We start from the raw sequence: 18,009 nt of genomic DNA, 5'->3' as shown, positions 1-18,009 counted from the left end.
CGTGGCATTTTACAAATGTTCACAAAGAAAAGCAATATTTAGAGAGTCTTTAATAAATTTTTCCTGTCTTTTTCAACCCTACCATCTCCCTTGGTACAATTGACCTGTGCTAGGGCTGTTACTGGGGGATCAGGCTCAGCTGCAGAACCCAAAGAGAAGTTAAAGGAGGGGGACAGGGCACGTGGGGTCATTTTTACTATCTTGGTACCCTTGCTGCCATGAGGTTAGTATTGTTTTCCTCAGGCAGAGCATGAGAGATCTGTGGAAGCTGTTGCTTTTTTGAGGCAATCTACTTTTTTTTGAGGAAAATTTGCTAACTTTATAATTTCTATCCTTGGATTGCAATAACAGATGGTGAGGAAAAGAAATATTGCAGTTCTTAGCATGCCAAGCTAAGGCTGATCTTGGCTCTGCTCAGCTTGCTTTATCTCAAAACCAGCTGAGAAGTGGCAGTAAGGGAAAGAAATCATGAATATGTACACTTGAAAACATTTTCATATCACAACCACTAGGGATCACCCAGGACCTACAGTCAGAAAAGATTGGTGGTATACAAAATACTCACTCTTACATAGACACTGATACCAAAACACACAAAACCCCATGGACTGCTACATAAAGCTTACTCAAGGCTTTCTTTGTGGCCCAAGCTCCTTCTAAACAGCATCTTTACTTTTTACAACAGGAAGGCAATCCTGGTAGAGCAAAGCTTCTTTCAGCCATGGAGTCTGTAAAACCTCTTGATTTTCTGTGTCTCACTGACACCCACTTCACCTTTTCAGGTTGAATGGCTTTGCCTGAAGGAGCTGGGGGAGAAGGAAGGGCTACACAGTCCATGAGGAGGGGTGGAGAGATGGTCTCTGGGTAGACCTGAACACCTGTCACTCTTCTTACACCAGAGAAAGACCGTGAAAGGGAATCAGCATAAAACAAAAAAGCAAGAAAGAAAACTGCAGAGGACTTTATGTTTCTCTTGCAAATTCTCATACAGAATGAGAAACTATAAAAAAGCCAAGGTCTTGTGGCAGGCACTGCTTCTCACTGTCTATCCAGGTCCAGCTCCCAAGCCTAGCAAGAGCTGGGGAGGTTTTAAAGTGGTCTCTACTCTGCTGTCCCAGAGGCATGCTGTTGCTTATGCTCAGCAAGAACATTTGAATGGGCTAAAATACACCCAGAACACCACAGATACCCCAGATCTGCTTCTGGGTTTTTTTCTTATTCAATATGGTACAGCCACTCATGGAGAGAGTTCAGAGGTGCTAAGGCTGCGGAGAAATAAATCTGTACTGATACAGTGAAATTCACCTTGGACACGTGGAGCTTTTTCAGCACATGTTGGTTTCTATTTTTAGGTATAAGCTCAGAAACTACAATTGGTAAATTAGGTTAGTCAAAATATGCAAGAGAGAAAGAAGGACAAAAGAAGCCAATCTTATTTTAGACTCTGTGTTCTTTTTTTCCCCATTTCATACACATTTATAATTATCATTTTACAAGTATTATAATATATTCTTAATGGCTTACTAAAAGGGATAAACTTGTCCTATTTTGGAGGTAGGATATATATTCAGGGGGAGAACAAAAAATCTTGTTCTACTGCTATTCAACTTATTTTTGCTGCTGAGCTCCCCTGCTGTATCTGAGAAGGAGACTTTTCAAATGAATTCACTCAGATTTCCCTATAATCAAAAGAACAGCATGGTATTTATTTCATGCTAATCATTTCTATGACTTACACATGGAGCTAATTTATTTGCAGGGAGTGACATGTCCTTAAAGCCTTTTTGAATACAGGCAATGTGGAGAAAAGATTAACTAGGTCTGTGGCAAGAAAAATTTCTGTAAATATTTCGGTGAAGGTACGTGGCAAGGAAGGTATTTCTTATGTTGTTTAAAATAATTGTAAACTGTTAGTCTTCCTTATATATCTCTTGAGTGGGACTGTTTATATTCATGGACTTCTAAAAATATGTTGTACAGTTTCAGTACATTTGAAGCTACAGGAAGAAATTTGCTCTAGGATGTATTGTAATCTAGTATAAATTGCTATCAGTATGGAATGGTCTTTTATTATTAGCATAACTATACTGAATCAAAGCCACTTTTTTTTCCCTCTTAACCTGGGATAGATGTCTATTAAAATCAAAGTGTGATATGCTCCTTTATGCTTGCTGCTTTACGTCATGTTTAGCAGTAGTTTCCTGGAATAAAATGAGCAATTCCCAGCCGGGCAAAAGCATTGTTACTGAGAATGATTGCAATGCTGAATTTTGTATACAGAGGTAACTCACTGAGATGAGAGAAACCAATTTAGTGTCTGTGCCTTCAGCCCCATGTCGAGATGGACTGTAAAGGGGCTCAGTCAGTCTCAGCTATAGCTCGTTTACCCATGCAGTTCACACTTCCCTGAGTCTGTTGGGCAGTGGGAAACTAGTACGGGTGGAGTGTGGATTTTCATTCTTGATGTGGCTATCTTTCCGCTCATGGAGTATTTTGAGCTGTATCGTTGTGAAGAGAACGTAGCTGCAGGTGCTGTTAACTACTCCCCCGTGCACCGAGGTGGCAGAGGTTGGGCTCGGAGCCTCCGCCTTGAGCAGTGGCCGCTGCCCCGCGACTCGTCACGTAGCATTCCAAAATGTGCAAGCACTTGGTTGCATAGCTAGCACTTTTAGATGAAAATGTTTGGATCTGCATTAAAAATAGCATCTCTTCTGCCCAAATGAGTAGAGTTTTTCCTAACTCACAGGAGAGCATGTTAAGGTTAAGCCTGTTGTGACCGGCAAGAATGCAGCGGAAGTACAACCAGAGATGATAAAGCTGAACTTGCCAAAATGGTGACTCTTCCAAAATGTCTTCCTATCCTCCTAGAAAGAGGAAAAATATCATGCCACTTCTATTGCTTGTTGATATACTAATTTTCCCAAGCTGTTGGCCCTATTTCTTTTACATTTTTTGTTCCTCTATCAACTCTACCATCATCTTGAAAGTAAGGTACTATGTTTGTGCCGGGGTTTGAAACTTGAATATATAATACTGGCACAGCTATCTGTACTGAAGTATTTCTAACTCCTAGTGCAGTGCAGAATAATAATTCATTGAACTAACTTTATGATAGCCACAAAGAAACACAGATGCTTTGTGTTGCTTTCTTAGGAAGCGTTTAAAGATCCTACAGGGCTTTGCAAATTCTAGCTTCAGCCTCAGATTGTAAGCTGAACTCAACTTTTGAAGAAGTGTTTTTGTTTGTACTCTTTCCAACTAAAACACTCCCCCCCACCCCCCCTTTCACTGCTGTTAGCAGCTGTTGTATTTCTTAGCATGTGCTCCAATCTTTCAGAAGAAACAGAATTTGTGAAATTCTGCCATGTGAGATGAGACATCAGGAAATGAGCAAGTAACTCCAATGGGGATGGAAATGAGAGGGATTATACAACTTTAATTATGGCTCCTTCAGCAACTGACCAGTAAAATTTTGATATTAAAACATAAGCATGAGCTGCTTCACAGGTTTAGCCGTTGTGTTCAGTTTGCCTGCTGTCTATGGTGTCTGCCCTGCTGTGAGGCAGCATCATGGCAGCATATTGCTTTGAGAGAAAAAATTCTCTTGTTTAAGCTGGTATCAGAAAGTGGCTGAAGATGTATGCTGCTTCCATCTGTTTCAAACTTTTCAGATTGGACAGGCGCCATTTCAAATGACAGCAGATGTCCTAGCTGGCAAAAGAATATTTAAAATTATGAATTATTCCACATAACCAGGATTACATAACTAACATAAAATCACACAGATCTTTAAATCAGCCATCACTTACCACACACATGTGCTTCTTCATTAGATGACTTGTTCCATGAAACAAAGAGAAATACTGCATTTCATGGATTACAACGTCACTGGTATATAACCTCTCTTTCTAATGCTTTTTGTGAAATCTCCTATTCAACATTTTCCTCGTTCTATTCTGATTTTTCTAGCTCAGGTAAGTCAGATTTGGCTTTCTGGGGTATGAAGTAAGCTCGTGTTCAGATGCTGGATCTATGACTTTCATTTTCCTAGCTTTCACAGGTTTGTTTTGTGGTGTTGCTATGTTGGTGTTAGAAATACATAGGTATTAAATTGAAGCTTCACAAAATCTCCAGGAGTGCATGCCAGATTGATTTCAAGTAATTCTGAGTTTCCCTCTTTATTAGTTTTTTATATCCCTCAATTTGGCTTCAATTCAGGGAAGCACTCAGGCAAGTGCTTAACTCTGAGAATGTGTTTAAATCCAGCTTTTTTTTTCAGTGGAAACATAGGCTCACGCTAAATGCTTTGCAAAGCAAGAAATTTTGCCATTTTCCCACAGGATGTCCCCCATATTTTAGCTGTGTGCTTGCCTGTTACTTTAGGTTAAGGATTTCTGCATTTCTAGAAGAAATGCAGCAAATAAGTCTATAAGTAGACTGGATGAATTAAAACCTGTTGTCCTATCTTTACTCATAAATTTTATTCCTGTAAAGTGAATAAATGTATTTAAAATAGAACCCACATGAGCTTGAATATTTTTCATTTACCTTTAAAGATGGGATGAGTATTTAAGTAGCCTTGACAGTGATACTTTCCCAAGGGATGCTATCTTCCTGGGAGTAATAGATCATCACTAAATCTCACAGGATTGTGCAGACCATTTCTGCATAATTCCAATTTATTCACATAAAATTTGCATGTGAGAGTTGAATGTAGGTTACACGTTCTCTTCATCACTGTTAATAGCTAAGCCAGCAGCAAAAAAGGCTCAAAACCAAATATGGAATATTACATAGTTTCAGTTCTTGCTATCTCTGGAACCCTATCTTAAACTTAGTTTTAAGTAAGTCCTCAGTTAGGAGAATTATCTATCCAAACTAAGTTCAATGGATTCGGAATTGAGAATTTTGCTGTAATAAATCAGAAAGTTCTTTTTTTTGTACTAGCAACATTCTAACTACCAAAAAGAGGGAAAGACAGCAGTCATTAATTTTTTTCTCTCAATGTGATATGGTGGAAAACAAAACATGTTTATTTTCTGTATTTAAAAATAATCCAAAGTTCTGAATAACATTTTTTATTTCTTTAATCAGTTCTGATAAGACTTAGTTGGAAGCCCCGAAAAACTAGACCTTTCAGAAATTATTTTGCTGATACATACTGTATCTTTTATCTTGGTCTGTCTGTTGTTAAATTGCTAAAGCTATGTAGATGATTATCAGAATAGTTATTTCATAAAACGGTACTTGGAGGTATAGAGCTATACATGAGATACCAACATTGAAAACAAATTCCGTTGACAAAATAAAATGATCACATTTAAGTAAAAGTGTCACCTATTATAGTAGTATTAGTAATATTGTAAGCACTGATTGTAACACCTCAAAAATGAGTTGGTAGAGCTGGCAGTGAACTCCATCGTATCGACTAGAAGCATCCTTTCAAAAAAGGGGAAATGTGGGCAAGCATACTTATTTATTGACTTATTTAAGGTGAAAACCAATAAGATTAGAGGGCATCAAAATTCCTGCAGAAATGGACCTAATTCTGCAAAAGTTTTCCTATTCTATCATTTGAATAGAGAAGGATCCTGCAGCCTCAGTGCTGTGGCAGTGACCATTCAGGTAGATAACTTCCATGCATACGGAAGAGGGAGCGTGGGGAAAGGACATGAATAAAGGCCTCTGGAGACCTTCTGAAAAGCTAGAAGCTTGTTTGTATGAGAATACTAAATAGCTATACAGGAATAATTATTCTGATGTAGTTATTCTAAATTAACTGCCTTACACATTCTCTCTGTCTAGAACAATAGTATAGACATGAGGTGCCTCAGGGAGTTTTAGCTATTAGACTCTAAATGAACCTCCCCTCCTCACTCCTGACTAGTGTCTCTAAGCACACATCTCTTGTGGAGTCCATATAAAGAACAACAACAACAAAAAAACCCCAAACCCCTCAGCAAAAAAAGTAGTATGATTTTATAAGCATTTAGCTGATAAAGGGCTGCACATCAAATAGATGTTTTTTATGTAATGACTGGTTAGGTAGTTCTTTTAAAAAATATCTTTAGTAGGGCATCAGAAACAGGAATTTGGGGCATGGTATCACTCATAGTTCTTGAAGATGATGGAAAAGCATATTCAAAGACTGATAAAGGGATTAGACAGCATGCTTTCCTAAGTGTTAAAAAAGCAGAAAGAAGCAAATCCTTCCCCAGATTTTTTAGAATAACTTGCGATTGCAAAATGAAAAAATTGCAGAAGGGTACAGATTTTCTTTAAAAAGTATGCATGCAATTTACAGGTGTGAAATACAATTCCTGTTTAAAGGTTCCATAAATGGACAGTTGCGCTTTTTTTTTAATTCATAAGCTACAATTTTATATATATAGCCCCTCATTTGGTTGAGTGATTATCAGAATATTTTCCCTAGCAATTAAGAACATTCTGTGAATCTGCACAAATGCTATTTCACTGCAGTTTTATGTGGGTGACACAGCAAAATTGGTTTTATTTGTACAGATGATTCTTGAAAGTGATTTTGCACCTTGATTGCATGTTCCTGTGGGCAAGGACGTGCTTGTTGCTCTCTTTTTGCACAGTTGTAGCATTTGTGGACACACAGTAATGAACCGAGAGATTGTGGTCCAGCCTCATTCTGTCTAATTTAGACACATTATTAAGGCACTTGTGGTGATACTCCAGTTACCCTATGCTCTGCATGCAGTCACAGAAGAGGGACAATTATTTCTAGGTGGTAACTCCTCTAGCCTACTCTGGGGCCTATCTTGAGATGGGTTGCTCTGTCCTATCTCTCTCCTCCAAATAATGAGGAGCTGGGGGTGCTGAGGGATGAAGGCATGGAGAGCAGCCCTGTGGAGAAGGACTTGGGGGTACTGGTGGATGAAAAGCTGGATATGAGCTGGCAATGTGCGCTTGCAGCCCAGAAGGCCAATCGTATCCTGGGCAGCATCAAAAGCAGGGTGGCCAGCAGGTGGAGGGAGGTGATTCTGCCCCTCTGCTCCGCTCTGGTGAGACCCCACCTGCAGTACTGCGTCCACCTCTGGGGTCCTCAGTACAAGAAAGACATGGACCTGTCGGAGCGGGTCCAGCGGAGGGCCACGAAAATCATCAGAGGGGTGGAACATCTCTTCTATGAAGACAGGCTGAGAGAATTGGAGTTGTTGAGCCTGGAGAAGAGAAGGCTCCAGGGAGACCTTACTGAGGCCTTCCAGTACTTAAAGGGGGCCTATAAGAAAGATGGGGAGAAACTTTTTAGCAGGGCCTGTAGTGACAGGACAAGGGGCAATGGTTTTAAACTAAAAGAGTGTAGATTTAGATTAGATATAAGAAAGAATTTTTTTACAATGAGGGTGGTGAAACACTGGCACAGGTTGCCCAGAGAGGTGGTAGATGCCCCATCCCTGGAAACGTTCGAGGTCAGGTTGGATGGAGCTCTGAGCAACCTGATCTAGTTGAAGATGTCTCTGCTTATTGCAGGAGGGGTTGGACTACATGACCTTTTAAGGTCCCTTCCAACTGAAGCTGTTCTGATTCTATGAATCTATAATTCTATGATTAGTAAAGGTGAACATCAAATTTTCAAGCATCTATGCTTATGGAAGAAAAATTCTACTGTTTAGATACCTCTAGTCACAGAAGAGAGTGAGCAAGTGTCAACGTTGAAGTACTTCCCCATTTTGTGTTATGGCACTCTGAGTAATTTTTGTAATTAATGACAAACATAATCTCACACTGAATGATTTACCTCATCACACCACTGAGGACTGTCTTTAAAGGCACTGCCTTCCCTTCCTCTGGCCACAGACTAGAAGATGCAGTGGTGCAGGGAAGAGGGTTTGTTTGTTTTATTTTTAAGTCCTGGATGGCTGATTGGAAGATCAAGTGAATGTTGTTTAAAAGTTTCCAAGTAATCAATTGTGTTTAGATCTGTAAATCTCCAAGCAACATTTGTGAAGATAATAGTATGTGTGTATAGCTTTATTATCAATATATCTCCATTGCAACCAAGGCTGATAATACTGTAAAAGGACCATCCCTGCTCCAAAAACTCTTGAGTGTAGAGTTGAAGTGCTGTGCAACAGAGAAAAGTAATGTCAGACTCAAATAGGGATGAAAAGGCAACAAAGTTATAGCTGAACAGGAGAACTAGCATAATATGGAATAGTAGAACAATGCCTGAGGACAGCTTTATCCATTTTTCCAGTTGAAGGGTAGTATTACTCCCTATAAATGTTGTCTACGATACCCTCCAACCATCCTGAAGGCAAAGGCACTGGTACTAATGAACCTCAGAAACTGCCGAGAGATATATTCTTTCAAGATTTAAAGGATGCATGGTGCTTGACTGAAATTTTTCTTGCTTACTTTAGCCATGTTGCATCACAACCTGAACAAATGCAGCTAGAAGGGCATCTGACAGCTAATACGGTGCTTGACTACTACCAAAGGTTATTTGGAGACATATTGGCATTCATACAACCCTAAAGGCAACTCCTGAAAGATGTTTGTTTCTGTTTTCTGGAATCAGAATGATCGATGGTCTCACCCAAAATGCAGGTCTTATACAGGCATAGAGGAGCCAGAAGGAGAAAAAGTAAGATCTTGAAGACAGAAAGCAATGTGGAAGCAGATTACATGACACATTTTTCTTCCAAATATCTTTTATGTCCCACTGGCATTGAAAGGTATAGTTGCTTAGTGCTACAGAAAATGATAATGTGCTTTCTGAAATGTTTTCTCTGTTATATCATGTTCCAGAGAACCCGATGATGACTTTTATTATCAGAAACTGGAGAAAGAAATTGCATCTCCTGGAAGTTACAGCTATTTTCTTTCACTTTTTTCCCCTTTCTGACTTAACCATTTTCTCTCATCTTTATTTAGTTTTTTAAATTATTATTTTAATACAGAAAAAAAGTCACAGATCTCAACTTTGATACCTGAGGTTCCACAAAATACTGCAAATTAAGAGAAGTGTGGCTGAATGAGTCCTCTGGGTATGGGTTAGTAGCACAAGGGACTTGTGCAAAAGGATTTATCATTGGGGCCACAGCCAGCAGTGACACCACTGCCACTGAGAGAGACTCCTGCTCCACCTGAGGTGGCAAAGAAAAATCAGAGCAACTGGAGAAGCATCTCTCGTCTGCCTAATCAGTTCTTCTACAAGTCTGCTGTCACCTGCAGGACACAAGGAGAAAGCAAATGGCAGCTGGCCAAAACTCTGTCAAGAAGAGCAGATAAAAAAGCAAGTGAACTGTGGGTTTTTTTGGTTGTTTTTTTTTTTTTTTTTTTTAAATGGGTTTTTCATCATTCGGTTGTCAATGTGTACTTTTTGCAAAGTGTTTTTACTTTGAAAGTCATCTTTATCTAAAGTTTCAGACAAGCAAAGGAGATTCACTTATTTAGAAATAGGGAGGCTTAGTAATTCTTTAGAGTTTTGTGTCAGAGGCTTGGTCTTTTCGAATACTTGTCTCTGAGATTTAAATAAAATTATAAGGGACGTCTAACTTCTGGGCTACAAACCGGTATCAGTGGGGTTGTCATGCATGAAATTATTATTAAGCAGAAAGATTTTAGAAGACTGATAAGAGGGGAAAATAATGGGACCACAGCTGCATGGCATCGTAGCTGACAGTCTAGTGTGATGCTGACAGCAGGGTAGGAGCCTGCCTGCTGCAGAGGCAGTGCTGGAGGCTGGGTGACTGGGGCAGGATGCCGTGGGCAGCCATAGAGCAGCCTGACTCTGGGAGGAAATGAATTAGGAAAACAGTTGACCAAATGCCCCCAAACTGGAGCAGTGTTTTTCGATTTACATGTGAAGCAGGAAAAGGAAAACTTTTCTTGGTCAAATTGCCTATAGAGTACAAAGGCTAAGAAATTGCAATAATGGTTTTAGAAAGCTAAAAATGCTAAGCGTCTACTACCACAAAATACTTTAAACATGATTACACTGCCAGAAATCTGTATAAAACTCTTGATTCTTAGTATACAGAAATCAAGGATGTTTTTTTTAAAAAGAGAGAGAGGGAGATACCCGCTGCTTCCTTTTCTAGTGGGTATAGCTTGTGATTAAAAATAACATAATATCCAGAAGCTATGCTAAGTTCTTGATGGATATGGAAAGGGCTGACTTTCGACCCTCAGCTGTAGAGGGTTTTCCATTAGTTTGCATCAAATTAGAATTCAGTTTTATCCCCTAAATGGTAGGTACTTGGTGAAGTTTTGCCATGTTCTGACACTTTTAAGGAAAATGCCTGCAAATTTAACATACTAACTTTTACACTACAAGATTACATGTATTGTTTAAAACCTCTCTATTTTCTACAAGTCAGAGTTTAGATAGGCTTGTTACCTAGTCATTTATGGTTCATAACTATGCTATTTTACCCTGGGATGAAGTTTCTTTATGGTAAATATTTAACTAACCTTGTAAAGTAATGTCCTTTGCAGTACAGCTATTTTCAGAAACAGGACAAACATTTCTCTAATTCTATCAGATACTTGCTCAAAAAGTTTTTTTGCCCCCCCCCCCCCAATGACTATTTCTGGCAGAAAGGGGTAACTTAAAACAATCCCCATCAAAGGAGAGAATCTGCAAGTCTGATGTATTTCCTCCTTCACAGGAAGAACCTGTCCAAACAAAAGTCCAGGCTTGTCAATGCAAAGTAGATGGTCTCTCTGAAGTTGTGGCTGCTTGTAAGGAGGTGCAGGTATGTGAGTCTTGGATTATTTTGATACTATTGTAAACTAATAGAATAAGTGTATTTGGCAAATCCTCAAATCCTCAAATCTAGCATTTCCTGTAGCCCCTTCCAGGAAGAAGTCAGTGAGTGTTACAAGCAAATCTGAATGCAGTAGCTGACCCACTGAAAATTCAAAAGGCTTAAAGAGTTTAAGGATTACTGCAAAGTTCCTATGAATATTTCACCTACCAGCCTGTCTGACTGACAAATACTGCTGACAGTTTTAGAAATTCATTTATGCAAAGAAATGCCATCTCATTATGTGAGAAGTTTATCTAATAGATGAGGTTTTTTTTCAAGCTGGAACTTTCATCTGTAATTTTAAACTAAGTGGAAATGCTTTGCTGGTTGGAAGACAGTATGTTGTTTACTGGATTTCTCAGCATGAAATTACAACCAATACAAGTGTTCTATCCTTGCAAATAATCGCAACAGATTTTAATATGGTTTTTTTTTACTAGACAATGGCTTCACTGAAGTTGTGGACAGTTATGGGTGGTTTAGAACATGGTCCATGAAACATTTGGAATTTGTTATCTAGCAGTAAGCCATGCCTTTGCAAATCTCCCTCTGAGCAGGTTCACTCCAGCTGTTATGTTGCAAGCTGGATGAGACTGAGTAATTTCTTTTCCAGTCAGAGACCACTGAGGTATATCCCATATATTAGAAGTGCCTAGAAGAAAAAAAAAAGAGCTATCTAAAAGCCAACATGGATAAGACAAGAAAAGTGCTGTAGGGCTGATCTAGTTTCCATCTGTGACACAGCTGAACCTGTGGTTTTGTGAATCACAGAAGATGTCATACCTCTTAACTTTTGTAAGACTTTCGATGTCATCTTCCCCAATGCTCTCAAGAGTGCACTGGGGAAGTATGGCCAAAGTGGAAAGGTGATTGGGTAGGTGCAGAACTGATAAAATAATTGCACCAAGGGCATAGGAAAGTGGGACAAAATATTGTTTTATTATTTATTTAATCCTACACTCCTTTTTTTCCCTATGTTTTTTTATCATACTTGCTAAAGAAAAGTTAGACTTAGATGTGGAAAGTCTTTAAAAAGAAGAAAAGAAATACTTTCTCTCTGTGTTGTATCTAAAATATGGCTTATTTGAAACGCATTCAGTTTAAAGGTCTGTTATTTTTAAAGACAAGTGTTCCCATTGTGACTTACAATAAAAGGTTTTGATCTAATTCAGTCCTGACCTGGAACACGCTTTTGCTGGCTGGAGGGCTAAATTTGATCCTGTGTTTCAAACTCAGCTGTAGCAGTGGTTCTGTGTCTGCATTATCGCTGAAAAGGACAGATATTGGGACAATTATTAATAAATAACCCAAGAAGAAAAGGAAGACATTATAGGCAAAAGTCAAATCTTAATGAAATTACAACAGTTCAGTTTGCAATCACAGTATGGTATAGTAGCTAAGTGGACAAAGACCAGACATTTACAGTGTAATAAAGCTTTATTAATATCACCCATTGTATGCTATTTCAAAATAATATATAGTATATTTCTGCTTGTGACAAGCATCTGGGACCATAAGTGATAATTGAAAATATGGCTCCATTATCAAAAAATTGTTTTCTCCTAGAAAAATTCAGAGAGGAGGTAGAATGTGTTTTAGCAGAAAAGTTAGACTGGAAATAAACTTTTCAGAAGTGAAGCCTCTTTCTGTTAGATAAGCAGACCCATAGGTTTTCTGCAAATACAGGCAAGTTTAAGGTGTTAAAGATCTGGGATGTCTCCAAATCACCTCATAATGCTTTGTGCTTTCTTTATACACAGAATGTTGGTTCTAGAGAAATGGTGTCCAAATAATGTTCCGTATACACCCATTGAAAGACAATGAAAATCAGAGGTTGTCTATGCTAGAAGGTTATAAAACTTTATCTTTCCTGGGGTTTAAGTTGAATGACTGTTTCATACTGATGCAGTTATACTGATCTTTTTTTAGTTACTTGCTGTTCCACTTTGGAAAGACATTTTAGCGATACCTACCTGGTTTATGGGGACCATGCTAGGCTCTTTATTGATAAAATCAATTCAAGGAATTACAAAACCCGAAAAGTAAACTTACAACTTACTGAAACAATGTTGATGTTAAAGCTTTCAAGACTATCTAACTCTTTTATACTGCTTGAAAAAGTAAAAATGCATAAATGATTCCACTTATATGGAGCTATTTAGAGCATATGCATGTCTGATGGGGAGAGTTTATCCAAAACAGGCAGGGTTAAAACCAGACTTTTTGATGTTAAATGAACTGCTACTCTTATAAATGTGTACTTGAGCAGTAAACCACTCATTTATGTAGCTAGAAGGTACTTTAAATTCACGTTCTAGTCAGCTGGACAGAAACAAGAATTAGTCCCACAATAGAATGATGCTCTGTCAAGAAGCTGAAGGACAATATGAAACTTAAAGTAATTAAAGTTTTACCTGAAAAAATGATTTTCAGTCAACGCAATATTTGGCATTGATTTAAGAGACTAATAGAAATTTCTTAGGCTAATAGAACAAACAACATTTCTGATGTGGCATATCTGATGCTTAAGAACAATACTAGACTATCAAAACATGCAGCATGAAGGACAGAAATACATAACTCTCCCTCTGTCAGCAATGTTTTCAAGTCTGTTTTTGGCTGTAGCATTCTTTGCAGATGCTGAATTTTTCAGTAAGATGAACAAGTGAGGGTCCAGAGAGCTTGGGAATACACCAGCTGAGGAGGGACAAACGCACCTGTTTTACCACCTCACCCCAGCAATACAAAGAAAATAAGGTGAATATTCAGTTGCTTAGTTTAAACAGACTTGGATTTAAGCCTGTGGAAAAAGTGGAACAAAAATAAGCAAAAATATTCAAAGAAGTATAGGCGTCTCTGAGTGTCTCCTACTTTTTTTGCTGTGGATTTTCTTTTTGTTAGAAAATTTTTTAGCTTATGCCAAATAAGTCAATTTATCTGCATTTGACAGCAGGTTTCTGTAAAGCTTTATGGCTTCAATCCATGTGGATACTTTTTTATGCCCTTGCCCTCTTAAAGTGAGTATGAAAGCAATTAATCTTCTTTTTTATTTTTTTTTTCTTGAGATTCAAAGATAATTTTCTCCATTTCATAGGGATTGTAGAAAAAAAAAAACCCAAAACACTAGCTTGCTGTATTTTTCTGTTGCTCCTGCAAAACTCTTTTTTTCAGCAGTCACAGCTACCTCAGAGCTCTGCAGAAGTGTAGATGGTATTCACTATTCCCATCTTAGACTGCTTTCAGTTTTCTATCCGTAAAGCAGTGAGAGAGGAGAACCAAGAGGACTCAGTGGGAACAAGATGGGTAGCTAAAGGGATTGTAAAGGGTAGATGGTACAGTCAATAGTGTGCTAGGATGTGGCCGCACTACTTCTTGTGGTTCCTTGTTTATATAAAGAGGCTGGCAAGGTTGAGAGGCTGCAGGGTCTATTTTGACTTATTTTAGTTCTAGTTATCCCATGTATTCCACCTTATAAATTGTTCCTCCTGTACCACGTACCTCAAATATGGGACCTCCGTAACTCCCGTAGTCACCTTCCCCTGTTCCTCATTTCCTGTAAGTAGGGGACTCTTCTTCTCTAACTCTTCATAAATCAGTTACTTGTGTGCCCCCAGTAACTCTCCCAGGTGGGAACAGTTCTGGAAACGTGTCAGGTTAGAGCAGCTCCTAGGATGCACTAACCTCTGCTGGTTTAGAGAAGTGTCTAGCATATTCTTTTTGAATGCATACTACAGTCAGACTTCTGACATTTTAAGGATGAAGTAAACTCTTATTCAAGGTCTATGTAGGAAGGTGGAAGTTTAAATTCTGCAGCTTAAATCTTGTGGCACTGCTGTGCTGAGATCTGAGTCAACTGCAGACAAGTACACAACTGAGAGTTTCTGCCAAATATGGAAATAAGTTATTACAAATAAAGACAGCATTTAGATATATTGCTGAGGCTGCATCAGGGCATGGCATCTTAATCTGAATTATTGTTGAAAATAAAGAAGAGGAAAGTTTCATAATTCTTTCATATACCCTTCAATATTGTCAATACTGCATTCCCTAAGGGTGTTTGTGTCATTCTTGTCCAACCTAATATGTGACCACATAACACTTATCAAAGCTTTAATGGCCGTTTCTCACCTTGTGTTAGTCTATCTGTATGAAAGATTATAAAGTTGCTGTATGGGCTTTTGCATTAGCTTATTTGATTTTGTAAACACTGTCATCCAGAAGATTTGACTGTTAATGTCAATGGAAACAGGAACAATAACTTGACAATGATGCACATAATTCCTCTTGATTTCAGCAGGATTTAGCTACTGAACTTTCCTAGTATATTTGGATTTAAGTTCCTCTCTATATCTTCATTAGTCTTCATTTCATTTAAAAACAGCTCAGGAAGGCATTTTAAAAAGGAAGAGCTAAAAGCTAATGTGGAAAACTATGCTCTAGAAAATTCTCTTTGCTGTAATATATGTAACTTTATACACAGGCTGACCAAAAAAGCAGCAGCTCTTTTGTCTGAACAAAATCTCAGCCAACAATATTGATCTTCTTTCTTTAAGTAACGTATTAATGCTTATTCTGTAGAATAACTACTGATTGTTTGTTGCTTCCTAAATTAAAAAAAAGGCATAAAAATACCATTCATACATACGAGTAAATGAATCTATTTCCCCAATCTTCCAACACTACCAGTCAGAGAGCTGCCTGATGCTTTCACACGAATCATGTACCTGCAATGTTTCTGCTAATCATCATTACAATTGCTGAAAATCTCAGGGGGAGAGCTTACCAACATTTTCCTTTTTTAAAGTGTGTGTTCTTTCTGCACAACTGATCAAAAGGTATGTGTGGGTGGGATGCAGAGAGAGAGAAAGACTATCGCTCTTTTATACTTGAATTACAAGGAATTTTACTTATTTTCTTTCATCTATGTATTAACTTGTGCAAAAAGATACTGAAACAACACTTACATTACCAAACCTAAACAACTCAGAAGAAAACAAACAATTGGTATACCTATGACCACTTCAGTGTTAAATTTGCCATATAACCTTAACTTTTTTATTTACAGGACTCCTATTTCCCATCAAATACTGAAAGTATACCTATTCCCCCCCCTAAAATTATACCTATTCTCCTTGTATATAGCTGTTGACTAACAAAAGGTAATTACACACAAATACAGAAGACAAAATATGTTGGGGAATGAATCTCACTCATATAAATGTCTGAAGAAAAGTTTGAAGGCCATCTGCTTCGCACTCAACAGAGCAGTGTCTGCAGGATGTCGTCTTTTTCAGAGATCAGAAAAAAGCTGATTGTGGTGGGTTGTTCTGTAGTGAATAGACTAAATCTGCATCTTTCCTTCCTCACTTATGAACAGGTGTTCCACCTGCCCGGGCATCCCAAGCCACTCTTAAATGGAATTATTCCTTTGATGGGCTCTATTTGCATCTTCCTCCAGCTGTCCAGTACCACTCCTGCTACAACAGACACTTAAGTCTTCAAAAAATGTCCCCCATACTTACAGCCTTTTCTATATAGCTCTAGAAATAATAATTTGATGAACTCTGAAGATACCACTATTAGCTGTAATACCTTCCATTTAACACCTGACATTTTCTGAAGACATTTGCCTGTTGAGACATTTAGACATCTGTTGGCACAGCTTGTAGGTTTCTAGTTTGCACATTCATAAGATGATGGAAATAAGATGTAACTGTTGAGCAGTAGTTGGTTCTTTAAAGTTGTATGTTGTAATGACAATACTTGGTTTCAGAAACACAACAAAGTATTAATCATTCCAAACAACTCAAGAACAAATCATAAAAGTTTGACATTGTGCATTAGTGCAACGTTAAAATAGTAATTTGCCAAGACTGGTAATTTTTTTTTATTATTAGAGAACAAGGAACAGGCTGTTTGATATCAGATATACATGTTGTGATTATGGATTATTCTAATGTTTAAATTGCTGGCAATTTTTTACCATAATGTACTAGAATACTGAGATTTTACTATAATATTTTAAATTTCATCTACCTGTCACTGTGAGATGAATGTACCATGGTGGGGGTTTTTTTTTGCTAGGTAGCTGAATCAGAGGCTTTGGGAAAAAATATTGCTTGAAATACATTATAACTTTTATTTGAACAACATGGCTTCAGGAAATGAAAAATAAGTAACATCTCCTTAGGAAAAAATAGATATATTCTGTCTGACTCCAAACAAATTGTTTTATTTTGCTTTAGGATTATTTTTTTCTTTAATAATTTTCCTTTAGGTTAATATTTTGAGAGAAATAGTGTAATTTACACTGAAAGATAAGATTTCCAGTTCGAACAACCAAGATGCTCTTCAGTATTTCTGGAATGAAATATTTCAGATCCATTAGACTGCATATTCTAAAATTTTCAAAAAATGTTGCTTTTTGTTTGGGTCTTGCTTTTTGCTGGCTACTTTTTTGAAAAATCAACCCAAATTCAGGTTCATTCAGAATTCAGGGATATTTATATACCAGATTGCAATCTTCCATTGTTAGTCTTGTTATAGTTTCCTCAAAACTTGCTTGATTTATTTGTTTTAAAAAATCATCTAATTTTATTGCTATCAATATTTAAGGAAAATCACCAACCCATGTTGTTCTTTTTTTCTGGTATAATTGGAACATTAATAATAATTGAGAAAGCTCCAAAACTTTCGATAGCAGTAGTGAGCAATGGGAAGTTTGCTTGGTTTTCATCTTCACAGACATTTAAATTTCAGGGTAACAAATCCAAGCAGAAAACTTCATCAAAATAGTCTCTTCTTATCTCACTTAATTGAGGAAAAATGCAGGCACCTCAAATATTGACTGTAGACTCAAGTGTAGCTGTGTTGTACACCAGACACCCATCCACCATTTAAGGTCTTTGTCATGTACTAAGAAAATGCCTTAATAACCCCATCCCACAGAAATAACGTAATGGCATTCAGCAGTTTCTTGGCAAAGGTGACAGCAGCGTTCAGGATGCTTTGTAGGAAAAAAATTAATTGCAATGTGTCAAAACATTTTCACTTTGATAATACAGAAGTATAAAAATTGATTGTTACAGACAGACAATTTGATACCTGAAAGGAGTCAAAGCTCACATGCCATGTCTTGTGTCTTCCAACAAGAAATGCAATCATAGCGTAACAGCTTGACTGTTTGATTATTTGATTCCTCAGTGTCTTTTATTAATGCTGT

The 18,009-nt window shown here is 37.7% G+C and overlaps 1 long non-coding RNA gene across 2 annotated transcripts in view; it reads left to right on the top strand.

The window, feature by feature from the left end:
* The first annotated feature begins 3,793 nt into the window (after positions 1 to 3,793).
* The window catches only part of LOC115350469, a 34,098-nt gene continuing 19,882 nt past the window's right edge, over positions 3,794 to 18,009 (top strand). For both annotated transcript variants that reach the window (XR_003926450.1, XR_003926451.1), the window contains exons 1-2: positions 3,794 to 3,974; positions 10,647 to 10,733. This is a non-coding gene — a long non-coding RNA (uncharacterized LOC115350469). The remainder of the gene's footprint in view (positions 3,975 to 10,646; positions 10,734 to 18,009) is intronic.

The sequence above is a fragment of the Aquila chrysaetos genome, chromosome 13 (genome assembly GCF_900496995.4).
Source record: "Aquila chrysaetos chrysaetos chromosome 13, bAquChr1.4, whole genome shotgun sequence".
NCBI classification, from domain to species: Eukaryota; Metazoa; Chordata; class Aves; order Accipitriformes; family Accipitridae; genus Aquila; species Aquila chrysaetos.
This window is presented reverse-complemented; position numbering and strand designations above follow the sequence as displayed.